The sequence below is a fragment of the Gymnoscopelus microlampas genome (assembly GCF_963454915.1).
Source record: "Gymnoscopelus microlampas genome assembly, chromosome: 1".
In the NCBI taxonomy this organism is placed as follows: Eukaryota; Metazoa; Chordata; class Actinopteri; order Myctophiformes; family Myctophidae; genus Gymnoscopelus; species Gymnoscopelus microlampas.
This window is the reverse complement of record NC_139962.1, coordinates 34,011,714-34,025,826: the sequence shown is the minus strand read 5'-3', so window position 1 is coordinate 34,025,826 and position 14,113 is coordinate 34,011,714.

Below are 14,113 nucleotides of genomic sequence, written 5' to 3'. Positions count from 1 at the left end.
CTGTTTTCTACACGACAACAGATATATATAATAATAACAAGTAGAGGTTTGGGCCGCTTCGCGGCCCTCACATCTAGGCCCGATCAGCTACATCACAGCTACGTTGCACCGGTGATCCAACCGATATGGCCATATATGGAGATGCGCAGTAGGGTGGGGTCCTAGCGACCAAGAACAAAAATGGCGGCGAAAGATAAAGTTGCTGCGGCCAAAAAGAAGGAAAGCTGCTGTGGCTAAAATGTTAAAATGTAGTTTTATATTAACTGTACAATATGTAAGTACATTGAAGGCGGAGAAAGAAGCCTAAGTATTAGCCAGAGCACTGATCAACAGTTTGTGGCAACAAGTTTTGGGGCAAGTGGAGTGATCGTGTGCTGAGCAACCCCGGACGTACTTTTGGAGGTCAATTATAGTAGTGTGTGTGTAGAGAGAGAGAGAGAGAGAGAGAGAGACAGAGACAGAGACAGAGACAGAGAGAGAGAGAGAACAAAAAGAGGTATATTTCTGGTTGGTTTGCTTTGTGACAACTAAGGTTGGAAATATTTGTTTTTCTATTTGAAGGAACACATTTCATGTTATTGTCTGTTTATATGTGTGTCTAAGTAAATATTATAATTGTATTATACCTAACTGACTGGAAATTTGGTGTCTGGGTATTTAAATAATAGAAGCATTTACTTTTACTCACCTGGTAACCTGAATCAAAAAGATACTTACCTGCTAACCTGGGAAGATAAAGAAAATAGTTGATTATAAAGGGGGCTGTGAATTTATTTAAATCAACTACTTACCGGCGTACACCTGAAACAAAAGAAATAAATCAAACTAAAGGTAATCGTATTTTAAAAATAACAATAAGAACTCAGGGCCCTGCCTTTATCCATAAGTAGAGGGGCAGGAGCGCTACACAGACTAATATCTACACAGTGATATTAGTCTGGCCATGCCAGGCTAGAAGAGTGTCCTGCTGGAATCAGAAAGTGTCCATTGGACCCCAGCCCCTCCCTGCCGGCAGGCAGGCAGCTCATTGAAGCAGCCCACTGAACCCCTAACAACTGCTCCCCAGGTGCTGCTCAATATCTGCCCGCTGCTCCTAATAGTTAGGATGTGTTAAATGCAGAGGACAAAGTCCTAGCGCTGTGAATCTCAACCTTTTTGGATTTCAAGGACCCTCAGTTCAATGTGCGTTAGGCCACACGGACCCCCATTTGATACCATGTTTTATCTCTGGGACCCCAATCTACACTGTGAAATCCTCAATAAAACGTTAATACTAACGTTTTAGTATTACCCTTATTGCCTCTAAGATCATCGGACTTCCCTCACTTTCAGATAGATGAACAATAATAAAGCCATCACACGTTTAGCACTCACAATAGCAAATGACACTGATCATCCCCTACATCAGGCAAAAAGCTTGTTTTCGTAGGAGTTTTGTCCCTGCCATAGAGGCTCTATGGCAGGGACAAAACTCCTACGAAAACAAGCTTTTTGCTTTTTCAAAGTCTATGATAGAGCACAGAAGTCCTGACGTCACTCGTTCATCTCCCTGGGTCGTAGAAGTAATTTCTCTATGGAGAATAACATTGGGTCATCTTACAATCGTCTCATATAAGAATTGTGGTCCAAAAATAAACAAAACTGTCTCTGCGATATTGTCAGGGAGGTGGCTCTGTATCGTTTATGATAGTCAGTCACTCATATTTGATACAGTCTGTTTCTGGCGAAAATGTAACTGATTCTGCGGAAGTAACATTAGCGTTTTCCTACCGTCAGTTGATGCTTCGTATCCATAAGAGTCAAACCGCCGGGATCATTTGTTTATTTTTGGAACACAGTTCTTATTTGACGCGATATTAAACACGTCTATGGGAATTCAGAATGGGGGGGGGACCACGACCCAGGTAGGATGCGTAAATTACGTCCGACTTCGGTGCTCTATTGCTGCACTAAACAAACTGCCTTGCTGATATGATGGTTCTGTGGGGATTTCATGTACAGTATTGTCTTGGTGTTATGTTGGTTTGTGCTGTGTTTTTCTGTTGGAGCAGACTGTGAAGATGAATATCCTTGAGGGGACAATAAATACCATTATTATTCTGCATGTGTCGCCACCTCTTAACCCTATTATGTACGTACAATATCTGTTATTGCATCTGTTGTTACTGCCTCATCCCATTGCTATTGGTGAACCATGCACTTTATGTATTCATTTCACACTGTCCATATTGATACCTGACCTGTTTTTATGTTTCTTTCTCTCTCCACCTTTCTTGAAACTGGACATGATGATGCTCGTGTGACAAAGAATTTCAAACCAGCAAACCTGTGATGTGACATTAGGGTTGAGTTCAGCTGAGAATAGACCCCTGGGTGACCCCAGCTAACAAAGTTTATAGGGTTTAAGTCGTTAATTTGACCTTGACCCATCTCTGACACCCCATGTACACAGTGATGGAAAAAGTACTCAAATATTTTACTTAAGTAAAAGTATCAATAATTCCACCCCAGTTAGCTCTAATCTTTAATGGTTTGAAATAGTTTCTGGGTGCAGACATAATTAGTTCTTTCAAGCCAGACAACCCTTCTACAATCTTTGAATGAGAGAGTGTAACACTGCCTCGCAAAAGTGGTGACAGGAAGCAATCATCTGTTGGTTCATGACAATATCTTTATTATTAAAATTGGCTTCTGGGTGGAAGGTAGGCGGTTTGGTGGGTGGGTGGTTGCGCATTACAAACATCCGGATTTGATTGGCAAGCAAAATGTCACAAAAGTGACATCCGGATTTCATTGGCCAAGCTTCGCTTGTCTCTGTCGGGTGGCCCTATGTCCAAGACTGTTACTTTTCAGAATTCCAATTCTTTAAAGTAGAGCTCAAAACGTGTCGCTTCGCGCCACGTTTCAAGCTTGTAGATCTGCTACTTTTGATGCTTTTGTGTGACGCTGTATTATGATCAAGTAGGGCATTCATTTAGGAAAAAACAATAAATTCATCTATCCTACAATAAATTAATCTCTTATCTCTAATTAAAATATGGAGATGAGGTTTCTGCTCGACAGCAAAAATATCTTTAGAATGTCCATTTTTTGCTAAGCAGCAAGCTAGCAGTGTTGATTTCGTCGACTAAAAAACTATGACGAAAAATGTTCGTCGACTACCTTTTTTCACTGACAAAAACGATATAAAAACTAAGCTACGATGACTAAACCTGAGACTCAATATATTGACAATTGACTTGTAGATCGGCTATTTTTAGCCAAGTGTAAAATCAGCCATTACGACGCCATCAACGCACCGCCAAAATACATTTTAGTCGACCAAATCAACTGTAGATTTAGTCGACTATGATCTTATGATATTTAGTCGACTAAAACTAGACAAAAAATAAAACATTTCAGATGAGCAAAATACGACTAAAACTAAATGGAATTTTAATTAAAAGACCATGACTAAAACTAAATCTAAATTTGCTGTGCAAATCAACACAGCAAGTTAGCCAGGCTTTGACTATGTTTTTGTTTCAAGTAGGACATATTTATGTGACTGCAACGGCCAAACAGAAGTTGACGGGTGGCAGGACATCCGTCTGATTTCCGACTCATTTCCAGTTTCTAATGTATATACGGACTGTTGGGCAGGAAGCATGTGAAAACTGTGTGAGCCAAGAGTCTGTCTCCAGAGACCAAAGACATAACGGTACGGTGTGTACAGTACATGTAGGTCAGTGTTCTCCGGGCGGCCGGCAAAGCTTTGATTTATTCATGAACTGATTCATTTGTTTATTGATCGTGTGAAAGAGCTGGCCGGTCCTGGGTGAAGTATACGGTTGAAAGCTTTGCTTTTCTGCTAAATAATGATACAGGTTTGTTGATTTTTCCCTTTAATTGTCGTTCCTGCACAATGTGCATGTATGCGTGTGTGCGTGTGTGTGTGTGTGTGTGTGTGTGTGTGTGTGTGTGTGTGTGTGTGTGTGTGTGTGTGTGTATGTACGGGCGTGCATATTTTATATGTGGTGAGTGTATAATGGTAGCCATGTCAATACACGGTGCAGCCATTAAAGTTATACGGCCACATTTTAATTCTCTCAGCCGTGTGCCTCTCTCTCTCTTTCTCTCTCTCTCTCTCTCTCTCTCTCTCTCTCTCTCTCTCTCTCTCTCTCTCTCTCTCTCTCTCTCTCCCCTCACCTCCCTCCATTTGATTTTTGTCTAGGGTCAGCAAAGCTTCCTCTTCGCTTTCTTCCTCATGGCTGCGTTCCAGGCTGAGTCCTCACATATGCTAGGCGGTGGGCAAAGTTGCTGATGCTGTTGTAAAACGCACAGAGCCCTGCAGAGCACATCTGTGATTCCAGCCCTCGCTGAGACCACGGGAGCAACCACTCCTACAGACACCGACTGGGAGGGCCAGGAAAGCTGTGGCGTCATTTTTCAACAAAAAAATACCTCCGTGGGCTATGTTTGGAGAAAAAAAACGATTTTTCGCTATTGATTCTCGCCTTTCTGAGATTAATGTAATTTTATAGCGGAATGTTAATCATTTTTGAATCACTGGAGTGTGTTCTTTTAACAACTGCTCCTCAATGTGGGAAGCCCCCAGGGGTCCTCGAGGAGGTTCCAGGGGGTCCTCGGCTAAATCATTGATCGTTAGGGACCAAATGGACCCTTACGGGTCTGTGACTCAGAGTTCTATTTGGTTCCATTTTGTAGACCCTCAGAGTTAAAGTAACACTGAGGACTTTACCGTGTAGACTGGGGTCCCAGAGATACAATGAGGGTCCGTGGCCTGTAATGGATATCAAATTGTGGGTCTTTTAAATGAAAAAGGTGGATAATTACTGCTTTTAACCAACCAATCTGGGGCTAATTTGACATCGTTTATCAGCTGTTTTGAACAATAGATTTGAGCCATTGATTAACTCTGCCCCACATGGGCTCCAGCATTAAACCAGATAGCAAAGGGAGGGCAGACAGGACAAGCACAGGATTCCACCCCCCCCGGTCCCTCCTACCAGCGGCCTGCTTGGCCACACAAATTCAGATCAATAAGACAAATAGGGACGGTCTAAAAACAAAGAGTGTACGGCCCAAGCGGCCCAATAGCGAGCCTATTTATAACCGCCGGGGCCGTGTGTCCATCGGAATAATGATCCTGCATGCAGCCATGGCTGCGGCGTCGCATCTCCCCAAGCTCAGATCCATACGCCGGGGCTGTAGCTGTCACCGCCGCCGGAGCCAAACGCTGCGCGTTCGGGGACCAGAGGAAATAACCTCCTGCAAGCGGACGGACGCCACCATGGCTTACACATTATTCACACCAACGTGCACCTGGACCTCCAATCCGTCTTCTCAGAGAGTATACAAGCCCGACCGATATGTGGGTTTGGCCCATATATCGGCCATAACTTTGACTTTCCTTATGACATTTGGTATTGGCAATTATTATGCAATTATTATCAATCGATGTAGGTATTTTATGATTATTTTTAAGCACTTTCAACCTGGGGTCCCTATTTTGGGCATTTACTTGTGGTAGGAAATTGTAAAAAAGAAAAGAAAAGAGAGAGCTACTCGGAGCATAGGTCTCCGCCAGGTCAGGTAGGTTATAGTGGCCTCCTGGCGACGCCATGTAAAAAGGGTGGCATTTCTTCCTCGGCCTAGTGGGAATGTGCGTGCATTCATGATTTGAGGCATTTTGTTGCAAAAATGCGTTTTACTAAATTAGACCTGCTGGTGGCGCTATAACAGGGTAATGTGAAAAGGGTGGAATTTCTTCCTCTGCCTAGTGGGAATGTGCGTGCAAATTTTCACGGAAATCGCACGCTGCGTTCATGATTTTAGACATTTTGTTCAAAACAGACCAATCCTGCAAACTTTGGAAGCCAACCTTAGCCAATCAGGATGGAATAGGAAATATTGGACAGATGCGTCTTGATCACATGACTATAGAGATACTCTGTACCGATTTGGGTGATGTTTGGATAAAATCTGTCGGAGTAATATCCAAAAAGTTTTTTTTCACAAATTGGTCTCCTGGGGCTCTATAACAGGCCCATGTGAAAAAATTCACATGGGCTCTGAATTGGCATCCAGGGAGTGTGTGTGCACAGTTTCGCAGCGACCGGGCCAACGGTGCCGGAGATTAGCTGGTCGCAGACAGCTAAGTATCAGTCAAAACATGGATAATCGGTGGTATGTAACCCTTCACAATGGGGACCGGCATCATACGCAAAAATCTGACATCGGTCGGACGTGCAACCTCGACTTTCTCCAGTCTCATTCATGAGGGAGACATTGCGGAAATTAATTCCAAATATCTAATTTATGCGGGGCTAAGTGGAGGAAAAAAGGAGAACATTTTACAGGAATGTCTCGATGCAAATATTTCATTCATGCACCGAGTAATGTGGTTTTCAGTGAAGACCAAGCACTCAAATATTAGCTAAATTCAATATATGTGCTTATCCTCCATGGTTGCTATGAGAAACCAAATGCAGAAAATTGAGTTACACATTGTAGGCTTTTGTCTTTATTTCCATAATGTGGACCTTTAATGCAATTACTTCACTAAGAGTACGGTTTTCATTTATCATTTGAAATTCAGATGGGTGCGTTTGGGGGAAACTTGCTGACAAAATTGAAACGCATAAAAGTGCAACACAAGGCTGTTTCACCCCATTTAATTAGGGAGAGAAGACCGACAGAGAGGAGATGCATACAGAGGGAGAGAAGTCATTTAGAGCTAGCTTATGAAGGACAGAAAAAAATTAATAATCAGACCTTTTTTCTTTTTCAGTGTGCCGGAAAATTAAGACTAAATACTCGACTTGATCTCAATTATGTCACTTTCATTAATGGTGGAGCAAACACACTAGCGTACAGCCATGGACAAAGCTATTGGATTTATAATACATCAAGCTAATACACTAACACAGTCTGATCATTAAAGCCAAGGCCAGCGCTTTGACATATTGATCAGCGGAGTATTATCCGTGGGTGAAGCGATCTGCATTCATTCAAAGGGAGCTTTTATCAGATCCAATGTCACTGTCAGGGAAGATGACTTTTATCTTGACCCATGTGCTGAAATGCAGGGACTTGTTATGAGAAGACGGGAGAGTCACGTCATTGTTATTGTTGAATTATGGATGACGCACTGTGCATGCTTCGATTTAGCGTTTAGGATCAGGAAAGAGAGAAGGCCCTGATCAAAGTCATTGACCCCAGCGGCAATTCTCATGACAAAATGAGACATGACAGGAAAAGAAAACTGACCTGACCTCTGAAATGGACACGCACACACACACGCAAATGCACGCGCACGCGCACACACACACACACACACACACACACACACACACAGATTGGTATTTTTGTGCTTGTGAAGACAGTACATTTTCATAATAAAATGTCATTTTTCTAACCAAAATATAACACTAAACCCTACCCCAGCCCTAACCCCAAATCTAATCTTAACCCTGAATCCCAATCTTTATCTAATTGTAGGCTAACCGTCTAAAAATCTGTGTCTTTTGTTAACCAGTATTTTTTTTTTTGCATTTTTAACCTCACACAAGGCTAAAGACCCAACTAGAAGGCCGTTTTTATTTTTTTTCGCACACACACACACACACACACACACACACACACACACACACACACACACACACACACACACACACACACACACACACACACACACACACACACACACACACACACACACACACACACACACACACACACACACACACAGAGAGTGACAAGTGACCCGGCGACAGAAGAGAGCTTAGAGTCTAGCTCATAGCAGGAGAAAAGCACTTTGCATACTTATCTAATCAGTCGGCGGCCTGCCGTCCAACACTCCAGTGTCAATTTATGGCATATTGTATAGTCATCTAAGTAATCAGCTAGTACTCATGCTTTCCAGACACTCCTGAAGCTCTCCTGAAAAATTATGTCATTCTAGGCCGCAAAGAAGACAGCTACTGTAAATGGCTTAAGCCTGAATTATATTCATCGTACGATGGTGCCGTGTGCCAAACAATAGCCGATGTACACTTGGCGATGTGACATGAGCTTGTACATTGTTGTTCAGTCAACTTTTATTTGGCATTACTAAATACAAATATACATTTACAGAAAGATAACACTGACAACACAGAGGCTGCTTTGCACGCATATGAATCGGTGTGTCTTGAGATTATGGGCTTGTTCACTGGTGTGCCTTTACCACCAAAACGTGTGAAAACCACTGGTCTATATCAGTCCACATAAGTGTCAGTTGAGGATGAGCACAATACTGGAAAACACTTCTTTTTACTCTTCACCAGTTTGCTCTGAGGCTTTTATTGTCACATTCTCTTGTGTTGGCCCTCATGAGACATCTCTCTCTCTGCACCTTTCATCACCTCTGTCCAGACACACTCCGCCAAGATTATATTGAATTTTTTAGAGCGATTTCATGAGACTGCGTGTGTGTTCTGAAAGGTCACTTTCGTATTAGCCTCTCTCAAGCCAGAAAATTCTTCCACACAATCATCTTTGAATGCTGGAGTCTGTAACTGTGGCAAGTTGTGACAGGAAACTGTCAACTGTCTTTCTCCCCGTTCACGAGTTTCCAATACTTTTACTTTCTACTCCACTACATCTCGGATCCAAATATACATGCAGGACCGGACCTTACAAGCATCTCCTTTATTGTGGCCTTGAACAGCCTAGAGATTGGCCCTCATTTATCAACGGAGCGTATAACCGGCGTATATTTTTCCATATATTCAGCCGTACACCAACGTCAAAGTCACATTTATCAACGCATCCTACACAGCCGATCCGAGCGTACATTTGGTCCCAGCCTTGATAAATGTCACGGCTGAAACCGAGCGTCATTTAAATAACACGCCCTTAAATATTCTCAAAATGCCCCAATTTTACGACATGAACCAGAATACGACCAAAGAAGACATCATGAAAAGCCAATAAGAAAGAGTTTCCCCCGCTCGCCTTGCCTCACACACACACACACACATGCCCGCCCAGCTGTGTTTTTCATGTAATCCGTACCGTAGCGGTACAATCTTTGTCACGTAGGCTTGTAGCCTACATGAATGACATATTATGATACCAGTGAATCACATCGCCATGAATGGAATACGTTTGTATATTAATTTATTTAACCCATACCGAGCAGTGCGCGTTTGAGTTACACTAAAATAAAGCCGTCATGTAGGCTATTCCCATTTCCCAGTGAGACTCGGACCGTCGGACGGGCAAGTCCCGTCCCGCTCCGCATTAAAGAGAGATAGCCTGGAGAGAACGGGTGCATTTCTCCTTTCCGACATGTCGCCTTTCCGACGTTGACGAACCCTATACCTAACCCTAACCCTAACCTTAACCGCACGCGGAAGCCACTAGTCGGAGTGGTGAGATGTCGGAATGGAAGGAGCACCCCGGAGAGAACATTAACGGATGAAGGCTGGAATAGCCTTGTGTTGGACCATGGGTTAAATGTCTGATCTCCCGGTGGCCATGAAAATATAACAGCAGCGCCGCTGCACCGGTCTAAACTCCCGAGAGTGCTCTCGCAGCTCGTATATTTTGAAAATAGCAGATCTACAAGCTCACAACGCTACGCTGGCTTGTGAGCTTGTAGATCTGCTATTTTCAATGCAGCCAGATCTACAATCTTATAGAAATGACTGTTAAAGCAGTTTGTTTAAATTACTTTATAAAATGTTAAATTTTCACAGGGATTATTTATTAGTGTAGATATACATTTAGGAGTGGATTATGTGTCTAGATGCCTGTCAGACAGTCAGACAATGTTGCTCCGCAGGTCTAGAATGGAATAAACGGGCGCAGTCAAAGTCAACTACTGCTCCCGACCAGACGTGAGATTTCAGCGTAAAGTAGGATGAAGCCCACGTCAGGATATATTGATAAATGCCGAAAGGTGCGGTGATCTCGCCGTACGCCCATTATTTGGGCTGCACCGCGTTGATAAATGAGGGCCAATGTTTCATTCAGATTTCAGACCATGGGTGGAGTTAGGCTGACTTCTCCTTCCATCTGTAGCTAAGAGATAGCCAGGGATTGATGCACAATCAAGGGAGAAGAGTTGCATTGTATAGTGGAAAAAAGATGTTGCATTTCCCCTATGCATCTCTCTCTCTCTCTCTCTCTCGCGCTGATAATAGCCAATCAAGTTCACAATATGTGGCAGAGAGCTTGTAGATATAGGCTATTATTGGAGTGCAACACTTGCAAGCAGCAAAGTATAAATCAAGCATCTCTTTCTCTGTCTCTCTCTCCCTTTGCTATCACACACACACACACACACACGTACGCACGCACACACACACACACACGTACGCACGCACACACACACGCACACGCACACGCACACGCACGCACCACTGCAGGCAGTTTTGGGTTACTTTGGGGAGAAAGAGGTCCGTGAGTGCCTGCCCCCCTCGTGGAAAGAAAAGAGAAGTCAGAAGCTTCTATTACCTGAGAGATGAATAGAGGGAGAGAGGGGGAGGAGTAGAGCAGGAGAGAGGGGAAAAAAAACTGACAAGGAGGGCGAAGGAAAGAGAGGAATAAGGTTCTGAGCACAAAAAAAAAGGAGGGAGCGTAGCACCAGCTTCCCCTGGGACATAATTAGGTCTGAGAAGGCTAATCATTGGAGGTAAAATACAACCTTTCTTCCTGTATTAACACATAACCTGTTCCCTTTGCTGCCAAGGGGGATGGAGGACCGACCCAATGATCATTTATCCTGTGTCACCCTCATCCTCCTCCACGCTGAGCGCGGGGCACACTGGGACGAGGCGCTTTGAGGCAAATCATCTCCATCAAGTGCTTCTCCAGAATCACATGCTTTTCCACGGCGATGTGTGTGTGTGTGTGTGTGTGTGTGTGTGTGCGGCAGTGTGCCCGCTTAACTGGAGCCAACGCACTGCCCTGGCTGCTGCTGCTACCCATCAGAGGGAGGGCAATCAGACAGGCACTGATACAGACAGAGGAAGGGGTGGGGAGACAGGGGGAGAGGGGGGGAGGGGAGAGAGAGAGAGAGAGAGAGAGAGAGAGAGAGAGGGGGGAGAGGGGGAGAGGAGGAGAGAGAGAGGGGAGAGGGGAGAGAGAGAGAGAGAGAGAGAGAGAGGGGGAGAGGGGTAGAGGAGGAGAGAGAGAGGGGAGAGGGGAGAGAGAGAGAGAGGGGGGAGGGGGAGGGGAGAGAGAGCGCAGTGGGGGTAGGAGCAGTGGAAAGAGTAGAGAGAGAGAGAGAGAGAGAGAGAGAGAGAGAGAGAGAGAGAGAGAGAGAGAGAGAGAGAGAGAGAGAGAGAGAGAGAGAGATACATAAGGGAGAGAAAGAAAGAGAGAGAGGCGAGAGAGGGAGTGGGGGGGGGGGTGCAAAAAAGAGACAAGACAATACCTTTGAGTAATTAGTGAGTGACAAATAGAAAGTGTCATTGATGTGATCGTCAGACGAGTTCTATCTGTCAGGGCCTTATGATGCTAGCCTCTTCCTCATGTTGTGAATGAGATGTGTTGGTGGGTAGATATTGCTTATTCACAAATGTCCCCAGATATTGTGCGAGTGTCCCACCGGTCAAACCCCACCTCTCTCTGTGGTGAAATGATTCAATCATGCAGCGCTTATGAAAGATTAAAATCCTGTTTTTTCAACCTGAAATCAATTCAGTCAGCTCCCTTTGTTTGAGGAGATTAATTGATTTTAATGATGCATGGGTCCCTGCTGGATCGATGGCTTGGTTGGAACAGGCTCTTGTTGCCCCCAAAGTAATGTGGTGTGCTTGCTCGGAGTAAACCTGGCTTATAGATTTGGTGCCTGGGTGGGGGGAGGGGGGCATGCCTCTGCTTTTGATACCCCCCCCTTAAATGTACCGGTATGTTAAAGCTACACTTTCATAACCCCGCTTGGGTTCGAACCTGCGGCCCCCACGCAAGTGCTGACATGTTTACCACTGAGCTGATACAGCCATGCCTACTTGCTGATGGAAGAAATTGAATGTTGATCTTCAGGCAGTACCAACTGTCAACCAGGAGTGATCAGACCATAGGATAAATCTCAATGGAAGAGCAGGGAGACCAAATACAACCACCACAGTTGTGTTAGTTATGTTGTAACATACTCTACTATACAGATTGGTCAAAAATAAAATTAGATATTTTGTTAGCATCCCTGTTGTGGAAAACTACTATTATTATTATTATTGTCATTTTATTTTTTTCGACTCAACACACACAATTGACATAATTCAGCTTGACCAGAATTCATCGCCTGTGATTGGCAATATTTGACCCGAGACGACCTCTACACCTACGCAACATTCCTCTGTGTGTCTCCCTCTTCCCCTGTTCCTGTTGCAACACAGGACAAAAATGCAATATTTATCTCAATCTGTGTGAGTTCATTCACCCCTATCACTGGGTGTTCTCCCTGTACATCTGAGGTGGATTAGTCTAGAACGCAATGACATTACATCGGTCATGAAATATGTATCCGACTGTCAAAGGTGACGGTGTCAGAAAGATGTCTTCTCATATCAGAAGTCAATGCAATTCATGAAATAGTAGAGTTCATGCAACTCTGGTCCAAACTGTGTGGCCAGTGGTGGAAGATAATTATGTTACAAGTAAAAGGCAGACTGTATTCGAAAGTACAAAAGTATTGGCATATAAATGCTCTTACAAAATGTACTAAAAGCTCAAATCTGTCAAACTTTTTCTAAAATAGCAGATATACAAACTCACAATGTGTCATGATGTGACACGTTGTGCGCTTCTATATTGTCTATTTTCAAATAGCCGAGTATAAGATAGGGCATAAGTGGTTAATGTACGTTTTGTATTAATATTCAAAATCGAGGACACCCAGTTTGATACAATTTTATTATGTATTTCTTTAATTTTTACCCAAAGCTACACCGTTAAATCCTCAGTGTAATTTGAACTGTGACACTCTCAGAGATACAGAACTGTAACTCGTCAAACCCATGGACCCCATGCACGTTGAGAATCACTGCTGTAAGGCAAGGCCAGTTTATTTGTACAATGCTTTTCAACAACAAACCAATTCAAAGAGCCTCACATGAAACATTAAGCATTGAGACATTAACACAGACCATTAAGAGAGTGCAATAAAAAAGCAAAATAAAAATTGAAAAAATAAGAATACAATTACAGTGCAGAAGAAATGATAAGTCAGTAAAGGGCAGAACCAAGAAATAAAGTTTTTTTGGATTTGATTTAAAAGCACTCAGTGACAACCTAGCAGAGTAGCTCAGAATATCTCCCTTTGCGCCAAGCGGGATTCCTCTTTGTCTTAGCGGTAAACGTTTGGTATCCATGCTGGAAACCAAGGTTTCTTGTCCAGGCGGTTAGGTCAAGGTGTTTTTATTGATTGATATCTTTATCGATCATGAAATAAACACAATGTCACAATGACATACATCTGACCCACCATAATCAAAAGGATAACGCAAAAAAAAAAAGATTACGGCTTGTTTCCGGTCCTTAGTAGGATGTGTGTATGAAGTAATGTAGTCTGGTGCTGGTGAGTGCACGGGTGCATAAAGTTCATCATGTGCTAATGTGTCCATAGGCACATTGGCACATGCGTGTGCATCTCTCCACATAGGCTATTCAACAGAAGATCAATTCTGTTGCCAGTTCAGTTCAGTTCGCACACAGTATGATCAGTGTATCTGCTTTATCTTCTCCAGTGTTAATATACCGCCAGCAGTGAGTGGGTGTTTTGGGTAGTGTTGAGTGGGAGTGATTGTCAGGCCCCTTCGACTAAATGGATGTTACAATCTTTATACAGTATATCACCGCTGTTGTGAGCTTGTAGATTGGCAATGTGTTTCTATTTTTTAATTTTAGTCCTCCCTCCCCACATACAGCAACAATTTATTGTACACGTACAGTCACGTGACAGTGTCACACAAAAGTAGCCAAAATAGCCGATCTACAAGCTTACAATGGTTCACGTTATGACACGTTGGGCTATTTTTGCAACTTATAAACTTGAAAACCTTTGATAGTTTTTGGCTTTAAAGCCCAAAATAGGGACACCTGGTTGAAAGTGGTTAAG